General features: G+C 37.3%; 1 long non-coding RNA gene and 1 pseudogene across 1 annotated transcript; one reads left to right on the top strand and one right to left on the bottom strand.

Moving 5' to 3' along the window:
- The window catches only part of LOC127160531 (tripartite motif-containing protein 16-like), a 33,860-nt pseudogene that overhangs the window by 3,068 nt on the left and 14,028 nt on the right, over positions 1 to 16,764 (top strand).
- On the bottom strand, positions 4,254 to 6,383 carry LOC127160532 (uncharacterized). Its single transcript, XR_007826768.1, has 3 exons — positions 6,036 to 6,383; positions 5,723 to 5,865; positions 4,254 to 4,605 (listed from the first exon to the last, which is right to left on the bottom strand). It is a non-coding gene; the product is annotated as an uncharacterized LOC127160532 (long non-coding RNA).

Raw genomic sequence — 16,764 nt, 5'->3', positions numbered from 1 at the left:
CGAGACTTCATGACTTTATGAGAGATTCTTCTGAGGCAATATGCAGTGAATTCCAAAATAGGCAGGGGTGCTGGTACCAGTGTTGCAAGTTACTTTCAAAATGTAATGCATTATATATTACTAATTACTGTCTTTTAAAAGTAATTAGTTACATTACAATATTACTGTCTCTGAATTGTAATGCATTACACTACTTTAAGTTACTTTTGAGTTACTTTCACCAAAATATCCACAGAAGTATGACTAGGCTTTATAAAAAAATACCAAAATGTAGTTTATTGCTGCTCATTATACATCCAGTGGAGGGTAATGAGGTAGGTCAATATAGCATAAAATTATAAAATCATATTTATATAGGCTACCAGTATGTAAGTCTACATTAACGTTACTTGTAATTTAGGTTAAACACAGATAAGCACAAAATTATTACATTTATAAATAACGCCGGTAAATAAAGCGAAATGTTATAATGTACAAAGCACAATACTTAGCCTATAAACTAGTTTGAACGGTTTTTGGAACAAAACAAGAAAGAAATATATAAGTTGCTAAACAAGCCTACACAAACACATGCAGCCTACCTGTCTCATTCGGCATGAATCCAAATAAATGTGTCCATATTTGCGATGTATTTGAAAGCTAAACTATTATTTACTAGTAAACCAAGCTTTGTACTTAACACGCGTAAAAACATCTTCACATGAGCAAATGTGTTTGGCCCGACCTCAGGCTAAATGGCACGGCTTGTACGCAGTGCGCACTATTTTAATTTGACTGAATTTTATTCTGATAATGAACAGGCTGCAACGTTTGCAATGCTGTATGTGTGTGCGTGAGGAGCCGGCGCGATCCAACAGCAGAAACAAACAATAAAAAATTCATTTTTGGTCATACAGATCATTCAAAACTGCAGTGTGTTTACTTTCATTTCTGTCATCTCATTTTTCTTTCCGTGAACTTTCGTAGAGAGCCACGCAACACAAACCAACCTCAGCAGCATCACTCAGTCTTTTCCTTTCATTTTGTTAATCTGTTAATTAGGCTATTTAAGTTAAATATATTTCGCTTATTCATTCATTTGATATATAGACTATGATTTGATAAAAACAGATTTTGTTATTTTTAGTTTAACTTATTTTTTTGTTGCTTGTCTACGCTCGTCCGCCGCATTTTTTCTGTTCTCCGACCCCGCAGCTCTCTCTCTCTCTCGCTCTCTCTCTCCGTTAGCTTGTTAGTGGCACCTGTCCATGTGTTTCCAGGAGTTATTAGTGCTATTTCTCCTTGTTGAGAGTTTGGTGTCGCACATAGATTACACCTGATTATGCATTCTTATTCTTTTCTCTGATGAAATGAATAAAACGGGAGTGTGTACAGCTCACACATGTAGAATCCGTCTCGGCAGTCATCTAACCACCGAATTACAGCAACAGAAAAAAGACAAACTATTTTACACGCGGCATTTTTTTCTCTGGTGCTGTTTTGCGGTGTTGGTAAATTCACCACTTAATTTTGAGTTAAAATATGTTGTTGTAACTTGCGTTACTCAGATTGTAACGAGTAATATTATTACCCAAATTTAATTAGTAATGCGTTATATTACTGCGTTACAGCAAAAAGTAATATACTACTGTAATATTATTACTTTTGTAATGCGTTACTCCCAACACTGGCTGGTACCCAACGATACTTTTTTCGGTACTTTACTCTCTGTATAAAAAAAAGTCCAAAACTCTCAATTTCAACATTTTGAACAATATTGGCCCTACAGTCTTTTTCTTTCTTTTTTCTTTTTCTGATAATCAAATAAAGGCATTAAATATTTATTTATTTTAAATGCAATGAAAATGAAATATGTTCATATGTTGTTATATAAAAGGCCGAAAATCACCGCGAGCCTCACGTGTGCTTCGGTATTTGCGTAGTAAACAAACTGAGAACATGCAGGATTTATATCTAAACCGTCTTTTTCCGTTTTAATATTTACAGACATTGGTCCATATCGCGAGTCGAATTAAGTGACAGACACAATTTTAATTTATTTATCCAAATGTTGACGAATTCCGTGGCATTCTGCGCTATAGAGTAAATTCCGTTTTTATAAATATTCCGTCTGCATTTGCGCGGAGAAATTATAGACACGCATTCATGTAGAGACAGAAATGCAGGGGCGTAGCACCAAATTCTGGGCCCTATGCACAAGCAGTGGCCATGGGCCCCCGTAAGCTCGAGGTTCACAACTACCTACAACTAACCTTACTACTAATCTAAGAACTCTTATATGTATAACAAAAAAAGCCTTATTACACAACTTCTCTGCTAAACACATTACAGTATAAACAGCTAAAATGATGTGCTTTCATTTTAAATTACAGTATAGGCTCACCTTGTCTTAAGTCCACAGTATCAGATGATGAGGGGTCTGTTGCTGCATCACCCTCTGTGACAGTTTGTGAAACTGAGTGCCATGCGTTTCACAAGTTAGCTTTGCTACTAATATGACAGCCTATCCTCATGAACCTATATGACATTGAGCCTACAAAGTTAGACTATTATAGTCCAATAACAAATATTAATTTAGTTTTCGAATTAGTATACTATTGAAATGGTGTAGGCTATGCAAACAAGGCATCATGTAATTTCTAATTTTGTGTTGTGTTATTAGCACTGATAATCGCGGTGGTATTGAAGTGTTTTGTAACCACAGCAGGAGTTCATTTGTAGACTATTTGCTCTCACATTTTGGGCTCACCTTTCTTGGGAAAGAAGTCTGTTAGCAGTTGCTTTCCCTCATTTCTTTTTTTTATCCCTTTCTTGCCTCTCTTTCCTTTTCTGAGAACCGGATTTAGCTTTCTTAGACATCATCTTCCATAGCACAGTTATGCACTGCCGTCTGCCGCTTCAGCAGCAGAATGAACGCGACTTCAAATGCACCTAGTCAAAAAGCCCGGTGAAGGTGGACTTCAGGAAGGAAAATAAAATTTCACTCCTCAGGGGCCCTCCCCCGACTTGGGGCCCTGGTAATTTAGTCCCACTTTTCACCCAAGTAGACGCCCCTGCAGAAATGACATGCCCTAGTGTAAATAAGATAAATAACATAAGACTATTTAGCTTGTTTAATAAAAGAACAAGGTATAGACGTGTTCTATATGAAAGGTAACCTTAAATGACTGTAATCTGTTCTTCAAGCCATGTTGGGTATTTTTATATGTATATTTATAATACAATACCAATCAACATTACATTTATCACTTACAGGATACTTTAAAATAATGATTAATGTTCTGTCTGTGTAGAGGCGCTTCAAGTTGAACACACCTAGAACTTCAACTAACGACCTCATGGCTACGGGGCCCTCCTCTTAAAGCAGGGCCCTGAGCGACCACCTGTACTGCCTGTTGGACAGACTGTTTAGGGGGCAGTTGTGGCCTAATGCTTAGAGAGTTGGACTTAGACAAATTCATTTTTACTTTGTTTATTTCGCTTTTCTTTTTTACCCAATGAACATACTGTAGGGATACTCAGAAACACAAATCAAAAAAAATCAAGTGCTACACACAGGCCGTATTGGTCATGACTTGATTGCAAATACAGATACAAAAATAAGTGTGACTTGGGGTTTGGGTTTTGTTTCATGTTTAGCAACATGTATATAAACCACTCAGTATTAAAGAGACACTGATTAATGTAACATGAAAATACTGTACATATTTATATATTTTGCTATTGTATTGTGGAGTGACACTGTCATAAACGTTTCTATACTCCTCTGATTATGGAATGGTAAATATTACAATATCATAGCACAAAACAGTGATCAGCAATAATGATAAGCTTAATAAGGTTACTCACAATAAAAATAATAAGGTCATATAGATCATAACACAGTCTCGTACACTGTAAAAAATTTCCTGTAAATTTTACAGCATTTTACTGGCAGCAGGGTTGCCAGCCAGTTACTGTAATTTTTACAGCAGCGCTGCTGTAATTTAAATTTACAGCATTATTCTGTATTTCCTGATTACAGCAAATAACTGCATTTTTTACATTGCTGTGGCTTTTTTACAGTAAACTACTTTATTTTTGTGTATTCTATATATGCAGTATATATTTTCCAGATTGCTGAATATTAATGACTGGCAATTTAAACAATTCATTAACTGCATAAGCTTTAAACAATATTTAACTGCATAAAGTGTTGTATAGTGTGAAACTTAGTGCACCTAATATTTATAAAAATAATAATTTGACACATCTTAATCTTGAAAAACAGATCAAATTTTATTTAACATATGACTCTCAAATTTGCATGAAAGAAATGTCATAGAGCAGTGCATTAAGTATTATTTTGAATTCCAAAATAAATATTTACTTGAAACATATATTACCCTTAACTTTAAGTTTTACCAACATTGAGCCAAAGTTTTACTAACATCAAGTTAACCAACATGGTCAAAATTAAATTGTTCCAAATACCACAATGACAGTGATGAATTTTCACAGCATGGCAAAACAACAAGGTCCCAAGTGATTTCAACAAAACCTCTGATCAAAAAAGAAGAACAGTTTGGCTCCAGACGCTGTCCCATCCCAGGATGCAAAGAGTGGCTAAAAAAAAAAAAAATTGAAGAAGAACAAAGAGGAAAATACATTAGATATTTTTTATAAAACAATGATACGGTCAGATACAGACAGAGGGATGACAGATACAGTCAAAGACAGATTTGTGATGATTGTTACAATTAGATACAGATAAACTGCCATTAAAATGTTTGGGAGATCAGTATGATTTTTAATGTTCTTTAAAAAAAAAAAAATATATATATATATATATATATATATATATATATATATATATATATATATATATATATGTTCATCAAGCCTGCATTTATCTAAACCAAAATACAAGAAAAAATGTAATATTGTGAAATATTATTACAATTTAAAATAAGTTTTCCTTTTTACTATACTTTAAAAAATTATTTATTTCTGTGATGCAAAACTGAATTTTCAGCATCATACGCCAGTGTTACATGATCTGTCAGAGATCATTCTCATTTATTTTCAATTGTCAATGTTGTCAATGTCATTGTCAATGCTGTCAGTGTATGTTTTGGAGTCTGTGATACTTTTCAGGATTCTTTGATGAAAAGGTTTAAAAGAACATCAGTTATTTAAAACAGAATTCTTATCTAACAATGTAAGTCTTTACTATCACTTTCAATGTAACACATACTTGTTGGATAAAAGTAAAAAAAAAAAAAAAAAAAAAAAATTTTTTTTTTTTTTTTTAAATCCATGAAAGAATCCTGAAAAAAGTATCACAGGTTCTGAAAAAAAAAAATTAAGCAGTACAATTGTGTTAAGCAGTTTCTAAAATTGATAATAAATCAGCATATTACAATGATTTCTAAAGGATCATGTTACACTGGAGAAATGAGAAGACTAGAGTAATTAAAATTCTGAAAATTCTGAAATAAATTAACGTTACATTTTAAAGTATATTAAAATAGAAATCATTATTTTAAATTGTAATAATATTCCACAACATTATTTTTTCTGTATTTTTGATAAATTAAATGCAGCCTTGATGAGCAGAAGAAACTTATTTCATAAGAAACATAAAAAATCTTACTAATCCCAAACTTTTGAATGGCAGTGTAGATAATAAAATAATATAATAAAAGGAAAAAGGGGATGATGGTGTGTATGAACATCTTACATTTCAGAAATTCTGCTGAAAATCCTTCACTTTGCAAAGAAGAGTAGCATCTTGGGTTCACTTCAGCTGGTTTCTTCTGTGCCATTTGCCCTGTGGTTTTAGATGGAACATTTCCTTTCAACGTCTTTGTTCCTTGTAAATACCTACAAAACAGTCAGGAAACAGACAATATGTAATTCACATTAGTTTAAGCTTTTGAGACATCTGAATCATTCTCCCTTTAAAAATCATCCCATTCTGGAGTTGAGAAACATCTTCTAACATATCTACATGTAAAATGCAGGTATTCAAATTCTTAGAATGCAACCATTACCTTTGAATGAACTCTAAATCACCGTCTGTCTCCTCCTGGTAAGTTTACTCCAGAGTGAATATATGCTGCGAACAGGCCAGACAAAAAGATTTTTACAGCAATTTGTTACAGTGTAGGTAAGGAGTGGATTATCTATCACCTGAAATGTTTGTCTTTTCCTCCTGAAATGCGAGGCAAATGTTGGATCACAATAATTAGGAACCACAGTCTCCACAAATCCCTTCACTCGAACTGAAAATTCTTCAAAAAGAACACAAACAATGGCCTTCTCAGCTGCCATAGTTGCAAATCTTGCATCATCAGAACAGGGTGTACAACGCACCACCGTTTCAGTTTGAGAAACGTTTTGCAATGTTTTGTTTTGTCAGGGCTGAACGGAAGACTGCGGTTGGGGAGTTCCTGTTCCTGTCTGTTTCATGCCAAGTCTGTTTATGCCAAGTCTGTGCCAATCAAACCATTGTCAAGTCAATTCTTTGTTCATTGTTTGGATTACGTTTGGATTTTGGATTATGTTCTGTCTTCACTGTAAAAAAAAACTGCACTTGGGTTCGTCAACAACATGCTTTCAGTGGACTATTCATTACAATAAGATGAGTAAAGAAAAACGTGATACTTAATTAAAAGAATCACCCTTTATTTAAATCAGTGGCGGTGTTTCACAAAACCATAGGATATTGCAGTGGGGTAAATCGTGTGTTTTATCTTTTATAAGAGGGACTATATCTGAGGCAGCAAGTGCACTGCATTATGTGCTTTCAATGTACAGGTTATAACTTTTATTGTAGCTATAAGGACACTTATTTTTCTTGTCGTTTAATGCACTTGGCCAAAATCTCATGATATAAACGATGATGCACTATATTCATAGGATATTTCAAACGTTGCCTATATGGCAAAACCTAAAACTCTTCTCTGCTCTTCAAGCGTGTTTGAGTAAACAAAACACTGTACTTATTCAAACATCAGTTATTTATTTACCCTTACATTGCAAACAAGCAGAGAGCTGTGCTCCAGGCTGTGTGCGCTGCACAGCATTTCATTCTGAATGGAAGTGGGGTGAAGTTATGAGGTTTTGTGTGCAGTTTGTGGATCCAATATAGTTACAAGGTTTAGTCACAAGCTCTTTTGAATGCTTTTCATTGGTTAAACATTTGTGAAACCCTCAAACAGACATAAAGACCAATAGCAGTGATTTTAAAATAATAACGAAACACCTGACTGTGCTAGGGTATGGCGACTGCCATAAGGAAACGCCGCCCCTGATTTAAATATATGAACACAGAAAACCACTTACTTTTTTGGATGTGGAAAGAGACTCTCACTCTCCCACTCGGACGACATGACTCTTGTCGGAGTAGCTGCACGCACTGTGTCTTCTTATTGTTTGACAGGTGTCAGTGTTAATTATGACTATGCTGTTCCACTAGCTATACAAGCACTACATAAGCACTATACCAAAACTGACCAGTGAGGACTAGCATGGAATTCATGCTGGTTTATGCTGGATTTTTCAGCGGAGCTCACTATTAAATCAAATATTTTATTAGACTTATTTAGTCATGTGACTTGCATGAGCCAGTGAGGTTGGATGTTACCAACATCAATAAGTTTGTTACATAAGAGACATAATACATAATTTGACATTATACAGAATATCAATTGTGACCCCTGCTGGCAAAATGAGTTGGAATGCGCACAGGCTAATTTTGAGCTACAGACAAAAAACGTGATAAAGGTTGATTTTGGTAGAATTTGAGGTTTTCACAAAAATTAATTCTTTAAACCCTCGTCTAGCAATCCCAATGCTCCAAATAGTAATTAAACATCTAGAATGATCTTTTTTTCTACGTTCTCTGCCTGCTTCTCGTGACATATCAATCACGCACATAAAGGCACTTTCACCAGTGTGATCCCAATACATATACATACTGTATACACAGAATTATAGTATTTAAGTAGGCTATTTATGCAAACATAATCTGTTATGTCTTAAGTGAATGTTTGGGGAAGTTCAGTAGGCAGTACAGTACAGTAGGCCTTAATATTTAGGCTGTCTGTCTCATTACTGTTAATCTAACAATAAAACAAAAGATTGCTGCTCTTGATTGAACTCTTTCTCCTTTTGTAGTTTTAATAATCAAATTATTAGTAATGAACACACTGAAGTGATTTTTACATTTGATTATTTGTTTTTCTTATTTGAATGTTTTTGCTTAGATGTCAAACGAAAAAAGTAGTGCACTATTTGTTTCTTTCTTATATTTGTTGCTGTTTTTTGCAAATCTTATTTTTAATAAAAAAGATAAAATAAAAAATTGCTTTATTCTAAATATTAATATAATAGTTAATATTAAGAAAGTAAGTGGAGGAAACAATGCTAGGCGATTTTGCTTTGGAACCTTCAGGAAACTTTAACTTTATTTTTCTCAGAACTGACTTTGTTTGTCATCTTCAAATGGCTGTAGCTCATTTGTGATTTTTCATTAGATTCATAGCATTTTGGAGGCCCTTTTCTCTTTTTTGAGAATTTGAGAATTTAAGAATTTGCGGACTCATTTTGCCAGCACAGGTCACAGTTTATTTTTTATACAGGCTGACAAAAAAAAACAAAAAAAAAAAAACCAATATGAATACTGGATGGTAGATTTCATTTATTTATTTATCAGAATCAGAATCAGAATGAGCTTTATTGCCATGTATGTTTACACATACTAGGAATTTGTTGTAGTGACAGAAGCTCCACAGTGCATGACAGTGAATGACAGTGACAGGACCAGATACAATAACAGACAATAAAAAGAACAATATATAATTATACAAGACAGACAATGTGCAAAATAACAATAACTTTACAATATACAAAATAAACAAGTTACTATGTATGCAAGGTGCAAATGTGAAGTGTAAATAAGTATGTGTGTTAAATAAATAACTGGATAAGTGAATGTATAATAGTGCTGTGTGTTCCACGTTTATTTGGTACACATATAGGTATTTAGGTATTTATAGGTATTTAGTGACCTATTATTTTAAACCTACCCATTTAATAAATAACGTTAACATGCAAATTCTCCAAAAGCCCTGCAGCAGTTCACTTTCTGTTAGAGTAAGACTTTTCTTAATGGATCTGTTGTCTTCCCCATCAGTGGGATTTTTACAGAGTTTCATACTTGTTTCCTTGCTTCAGTCACTCTGTATCTGCCTAGGTTAGTTATAATCTCTTTTTAGAAAACTAATCTCACCATGCTAGATACTTTACTACAACACTTATCACTTATTGATGATATTGGTTTCAAATCAATTGCTCACATGATAAATAGTTTTATGTAGCATGTTTTATGTATTATTATGTTTCCTGTTATTGGATTGTCCTCCAGAACCAACTGAAGGAGATACAGAGAATGATCCAGCAAAGAATCCATCAGAGAAAGAAAGATCTTCAGCAGCTGAGAGAGGCTGTGGAGTCTAATAAGGTGAGTCTGGAGAAGAAGAGAAGTTTGTCTCAATCTCAGTTTGGACTTTTGTCTTTCAGTCCCATTGAAGCCCACTGTGTGATTGTGATGTGTGTCATAACAGTGCTCTGCACAGGCAGCAGTGGAGGACAGTGAAAGGATCTTCACTGAGCTTGTCCGCTCCATTAACAGAAGCCGCTCTGAGATGATACGGCTGATCAGAGATCAGGAAAATATTGTAGTGAGTCAAGCTGAAGGACGGTTAAAGCAAATGGAGCAGGAGATCAATGATCTGAGGAGAAGAGACGCTGAGCTGGAGCAGCTTTCACACACAGAGGATCACATCCATTTCCTGCAGGTAAAAGAGATATAAAAGAATAGGATAAATGTGTGCTGGCAGTGTGTGTACACAACCACCCTATAATGATAAAAAATTCCACCCTGTGCTTTTTTTTTTTTTTTTTTTTTTTTAAATCCCCAATAATAATAATCACTTTCTCAGATCAGGCTGTTCTCAGAATCTTGGCAAAATTATGTAGTTTCCTTCCGAGGGAACTTCAAACTGCGTTCTCTAGAGGTTGCTATGGGGAACGTCTCCTTCGTGACCTGTGTCTGAAGCTACATACAAAAACTACACAGTACTGGCCGGTGACAGCCTATGACGTCACTGTCATACCAACGTGACCGCATAGTATAAAAGGGTGCCGGTTGAACACAACACCCTCTTCATTGTCTTCAGCAACTGTTTTTTTTGAAGCTGCATCTAACTGGTAAGCTTTCTTTTCTTACCTACTATGGCTAGCACTAGCAAGGCATTTAGAAAGTGTGCGGATCTGTGTCCTTGATTCTTGGCACCAGATGACACGCGATATTTGCGTCATATGTTTGGGCAAAGAGCATGCACGCGACGTCCTCGAGGGGGCAGTTTGCGTGCATTGTGCGCTTCTTCCTATGAAGAAGCTCCGCTCTTGTTTGTCCCTCTTTTCGAGGAAAGAGGGACAGCCATTGGCTCCCCGTGGTTCGGGACCTACCACTGCTGAGGCGCGGAGGAAACTGAGCTTGTGGGCATCGCAGGTGGATCTCGCCGATAAGTTAGATAAGGGGCTTCTCCTGTCTCAGTCGTCGGTCGGGGATGAGAGTGAGCTGTTGGAGGATGATGATGTGATTTCTCTCACATCATCTGATCCAGCAGCCAGTGCTCTGCTGGGTTTTACCCAGAAAGAACAGGAGTTGTTAGATGAAGAAATGCAATCTGAATCTTCTCAAACCTTCTGCCCCACGTATGTTGAGCTTTTGGAGGTTATGGAAGGTGCCACGGCAAGGTTGGCTCTGCCGTGGAAGCGGGTTAAGAAGGTGGCGCCGTGGGGTCGTCTTTATGAGCATTTCCTTTCTGACCATAAACCCCAAGCTCAAGTGAGCCTTCCATTCCTTCCCGATCTCTATTTGGAGGTTGTGAAGGCATGGAATAAGCCATTTTCTTCACGTATTCATAGGTTCCAGCATACTAGTTATGCTAATGTTGAGGGAATGCGCAAAAATGGCTATGAGAGGATGCCTCCTATTGAAGGGACGCTAGCTAGCTATCTCTCCTTAGGAGATAGCATCATCTCTTCAGGCTCCCTCCCTGCCATCCGACCCCCTTCAGTGAACATCTTCCTTAAATGGCTACCCCATTTGGGTATCCAAGGACTTCTGGAGCTTTATAATTTTGGCAGCACAGGTCACTAGACCTCGTGTATGCCCTCGTATCTCCTGTATTAGAGTTCTTCCCTCTCTAATAGGGTCATTTTAGCACACCGTTCCTGAGCAGAACGTACAGGTCCTCCCCTCAGTTGGCAAGGTATTTACCCTGTAGATGCTAAATGCTCGCCTTGGTTATTAAAGATTGAGCTTTTGAGCTTTTGTGCAGGCTGCACAATACTGAGCTTTGTAGTGCTTTGAGCACAATTCTGCTCTCTGAGGGCTCAGAATCTCCCTTTTTGAGATTTGTGTTCTCTGCTTCCCAGAGCCTCTTCTTGAATGGTATTTCAGTATCCAGGCTTGCTGGAGGTTGTGGTAAGAACACACACTAGCTTCTTGTGTTCTTTCTAAAATCCTGTATGGTGAGGATCACGCATTTAGCTTCATACCCTTTCTTGAGATGTTCAGCCCTGGAACCTTGGGCCACACTCGACTTATGTATCGCTTCCATATTTCTGAACGGGGTGCTGATGACCTACCCGACCAGCTCTTCAAGCGAGGTCACACAAGTAGTAGGTGAACCCCCTGTTGACAAGCCAAAGTCTAGAATACTTCTTAGATTATAGGCTATATCCCTTAAAGGAATCTCTCTTCCGATTCCAAGTCTGAGCTCTGCCCTACGGTCAGGCATCTGTTAGTCCTATCCTTACAGGTAAGTTCTTGGGTATGCAGCTCAGGCCTTTGGCCATAGGGATTAAGTCACTGACAGCCACCTGGACATCTTTTGGGGCAGCTCCCTTAGTTAGTGCTTGCCTTTTTGTCTGGCTTGCACTCCCCTCAGCATGGCAGCGTGGGTATAACCGTTCCCCATAGCGACCTCTAGAGGACGTAGTTCGAAGTTCCCTTGGAAGAGAACGTCTCAGGTTACGTATGTAACCCTGGTTCCCTGAGAAGGGAACGAGACACTGTGTCCTCTAGTCTCCTCACCATGCTTCAGACACAAGCTTTAGACAAAGAAGCGGATGTTGTGTTCAACCGGCGCCCTTTTATACTATGCGGTTGCGTTGGTATGATGCGCTGGCAGCGACGTCATAGGCTGTTGCCAGCCAGTACTGTGTAGTTTTTGTATGTAGCTTCAGATACGGGTCACAAAGGAGACGTTCCCCATAGAGGTCCTCTAGAGGATGCAGTGTCTCATTCCCTTCTCAGGGAACCAGGGTTACATACGTAACCTGAGATGTTCTGCACAGGCTCCTCCCACAACTATTAACTGACATGGCCGTTTTAGCATAGACCCGCCCTAAGTAAGCTGTGTCTGCCTGTTGGATGTAATAATGAACATAGCAGCCGTCATTTACTCCTGACATCTGAGTTGCTGAAGACACAGTGGATTACGTTTGTTTTTGAAAGGAATGTGCCCCCTGATCTATGTAAAGGCATCTGTGTTCACGCAAATCATTCGTGATCCAACTTCATCTACAGAAGAAATGAGTATACGTTTTTTTTTTTTAATGAATCTTTGCAAATCAGCTTTCCTAATAATGTGGTAGTTAGCAAGTTCCACAGCTAAATGCAGCTAAACTTTACAGTCTCAGAGAGAGCCGCTTGTCACCCCATGGAAGAGAGGAGTGGGGTGAGCAGAGCTCATTACCATTTAAAGGGACATGCACCTAAACAGGTTGCTGTAAAAAGAGCTGTTTTGACAAGATAAAAAGGGTGTTGTTTTACACTACCATTGAGAAATTTTGTTGTTGTAAGGTTATAGACTTTTTATTAATACCCTAAAGAATCATATAAACTTTTGGAAAATGTGCATCCGATGACCCCTTTATTCAGAGCATCCTAAAAAAACCTATCAAAGGATCCAAAAAACATTAAACGGCACAACTGTTTCCAACACTGATAATGAATCAGCTTTGCCACCACAGAAACATTATACAGGTGCTGGTCATATAATTAGAATATCTTCAAAAAGTTGATTTATTCCACTAATTCCATTCTAGAAGTGAAACTTGTATAATGTATACATTCATTCCACACAGACTGATATATTTCAAGTGTTTATTTCTTTTAATTTTGATGATTATAACTGACAACTAATGAAAACCCCAAATTCAGTATCTCAGAAAATTAGAATATTGTGAAAAGGTTCAGTATTGAAGACACCTGGTGCAACACTCTAATCAGCTAATTAACTCAAAACACCTGCAAAGGCCTTTAACCCTTTCACGCGTGAGTTTAAAATATTCTAGCTGCGCCCCCAGAGTGAGTTTTTTTTTAGGCGACCGTTATTTAGAACATATAGCCTTATTGTTTCCATGGCGACGCGTCGTGTTTGTCCCGTGACACAACGCAGCCACAATAGCGCTGTATGACACATGTATCACTTTTATATAGTTTTTTCCCTTTTTATTATTAATATTCACAAACGTGCTCACTGTATTATGAAATATCTGATATTCCGATTCTGAAATATGTGCAAGCAAATGTATTTGGAGGTTTAAACACTTTTATAATGAGCGTGTTAGTTGATCTATGTCAAGTCATGGGTGCCGCCATGTTAGTTCGCGCTGAATCTGAGCTGTGGGATTTACAAAACGCAAATTCATCCTCTCCTCCCGAAAAACATTAAAGTAAGTCTCTGGTTAGCTGGGAGAAGAGCAGAGTAAACTTTATAGTTACCTACACAATGTGTATATGATATCAATAAAACATGTCGTTAGATAACATTGGTAAGAATCATTATTGCCGCTTCCATAGACATCGGCATGTATTTTGCTAAATATAAATGCATCGTTTTACTAGGACGTATGTGTATGTAAATGTCTGGAACCTAAAATAAGCATTTTATTGTTGAAAACACTGAATAGTTGCGATAATATAACAAGCGCTCAGCGCGTCCGATCTGGCTCAGCGCCAGCCAAAGCGCCAAAGCAGATTTGAATTCAGCGGTTGATCACGTGACGCGCCGAACGTTCGAATCACACCGGTGTGATCGTACGCTCCAGGGACCAGCCAAGAATGATCACACTGGTGTGATCGTACGCGTGAAAGGGTTAAATGGTCTCTCAGTCTAGTTCTGTAGGCTACACAATCATGGGGAAGACTGCTGATTTGACAGTTGTCCAAAAGACGACCATTGACACCTTGCACAAGGAAGGCAAGACACAAAAGGTCATTGCAAAAGAGGCTGGCTGTTCACAGAGCTCTGTGTCCAAGCACATTAATAGAGAGGCGAAGGGAAGGAAAAGATGTGGTAGAAAAAATAGGGATAACCGCACCCTGGAGAGAATTGTGAAACAAAACCCATTCAAAAATGTGGGGGGAGATTCACAAAGAGTGGACTGCAGCTGGAGTCAGTGCTTCAAGAACCACTACGCACAGACGTATGCAAGACATGGGTTTCAGCTGTCGCATTCCTTGTGTCAAGCCACTCTTGAACAACAGACACTGTCAGAAGCGTCTCGCCTGGGCTAAAGACAAAAAGGACTGGACTGCTGCTGAGTGGTCCAAAACTTATTTTCTCTGATGAAAGTAAATGGACTACTTGCACAACCACTTCCGCGTTCTACTTGTTACGGCTCGGGAGTTTCCGGTTAGCGTTCAGAGCACCTACATACAGACAGTTTCTCATGAGAACGCAGATTATTATTACATTTTAGGGCTGTCATTTCTTTAAAAAACAATTAATCATATTCTCTGCATCAACATGAATCATATTCAACCTGTTACTATAAATATATTTACCTTCCGTATGTGCATTCTGAATAATAAATAAATATATTTTAATATAACAATATTTTTCTTTAACTGTTCATATTTCAATACCTGATGAATGTACAGTTTTAAACGAGTTTGACTGAACACCCTTACGAAAATTAACCATGGTTTTACTATAGTAAAAGTGCCATGTTTTTCCCATTTTTACCATTTGTATAACAACACTTTTACTACAAATAGCCTACCATCGTTAAACTATGGACAGTGTAGTATACCTGTGTTAATTTGTGGTTATATGGTTTAACTTCAATTGCTGTTTTTGGTTTTATTTGTAGTAAAACCATGGCTAATTTGTTTGTGCGTGTTGATGCTCTTATTCCAAACCCAAACTGCTTATTCCATAGTTTAAATTGGCTGAATGAATGTGAGGTAACTGCCTTATTTAACGATGTTAAACATTTAAATAAATTTTAACAGTAACACGCTGACAGTGCGACTATTGAATATTCATATTTTGGCATTAGACTACATACAGTGAAATGATGACAGAATATGACACAGAATAGTGACTAATATATTTAACACAGATAAATAAAGGTTCATTATGATCTTATTTATCAGATCTCACAAACTGCAGCTTCGCGATTAGGCCACTATAGAGCACTGACACCCTGTGGTGAACAATTACGCATGATTACTAGCCACCGCTTTCTCAGATCGGTTTAAATGTTGGTTTAAAACTTCATGTTCCGTTAAGTAAGTAAAATGTACATAACCGGAAATAACTGAGCCCTACGATTTCAAAATGAAAGTGCGTCACACGGCTCAGTGCAAGTAGTCCCATTTTGCATTTCCTTTGGAAATCAGGGTCCCGGAGTCTGGAGGAAGAGAGGAAAAGCACAGAATCCACGTTGCTTGAGGTCCAGTGTAAAGTTTCCACAGTCAGTGATGGTTTGGGGTGCCATGTCATCTGCTGGTGTTGGTCCACTGTGTTTTCTGAGGTCCGAGGTCAACGTGGCTGCTGACCAACTTTATGGAGATGCAGATTTCATTTTCCAACAGGACTTGGCACCTGCACACAGTGCCAAAGCTACCATTACCTGGTTTAAGGACCATGGTATCCCTGTTCTTAATTGGCCAGCAAACTCACCTGACCTTAACCCCATAGAAAATCTATGGGGTATTGTGAAGAGGAAGATGCGATATGCCAGACCCAACAATGCAGAAGAGCTGAAAGCCACTATCAGAGCAACCTGGGCTCTCATAACACCTGAGCAGTGCCACAGACTGATCGACTCCATGCTACGCCGCATTGCTGCAGTAATTCACGCAAAAGGAGCCCCAACTAAGTATTGAGTGCTGTACATGCTCATACTTTTCAGTTGGCCAAGATTTCTAAAAATCCTTTCTTTGTATTGGTCTTAAGTAATATTCTAATTTTCTGAGATACTGAATTTGGGGTTTTCATTAGTTGTCAGTTATAATCATCAAAATTAAAAAAAATAAACACTTGAAATATATCAGTCTGTGTGGAATGAATGTGTACATTATACAAGTTTCACTTCTTGAATGGAATTAGTGAAATAAATCAACTTTTTGAAGATATTCTAATTATATGACCAGCACATGTATTTTAAAATATTAAAATAGAATACATTCATTTTAAATTGTAATAATATTTCACAAGTACAGTATTTTTGATCACATAGATGCAAAGTTTTCTTTAAAAATCTTACTGACCCAAAACTCTGGTTTGTGTATACTGTACAAATGACCAAATTAACATGTTAATTCTCAATAAGAACTTCTGTATGTATGAAATAAATACATTTGTTTATAATAAACAAAGATGGCAATGCTGCTTTTGTTTATTCAGC

The sequence above is a fragment of the Labeo rohita genome, unplaced genomic scaffold (assembly GCF_022985175.1).
Source record: "Labeo rohita strain BAU-BD-2019 unplaced genomic scaffold, IGBB_LRoh.1.0 scaffold_377, whole genome shotgun sequence".
Lineage (NCBI taxonomy): Eukaryota > Metazoa > Chordata > Actinopteri > Cypriniformes > Cyprinidae > Labeo > Labeo rohita.
Note: the sequence above shows the minus strand (reverse complement) of the source record. Positions and strands in the feature narration are given on the sequence as shown.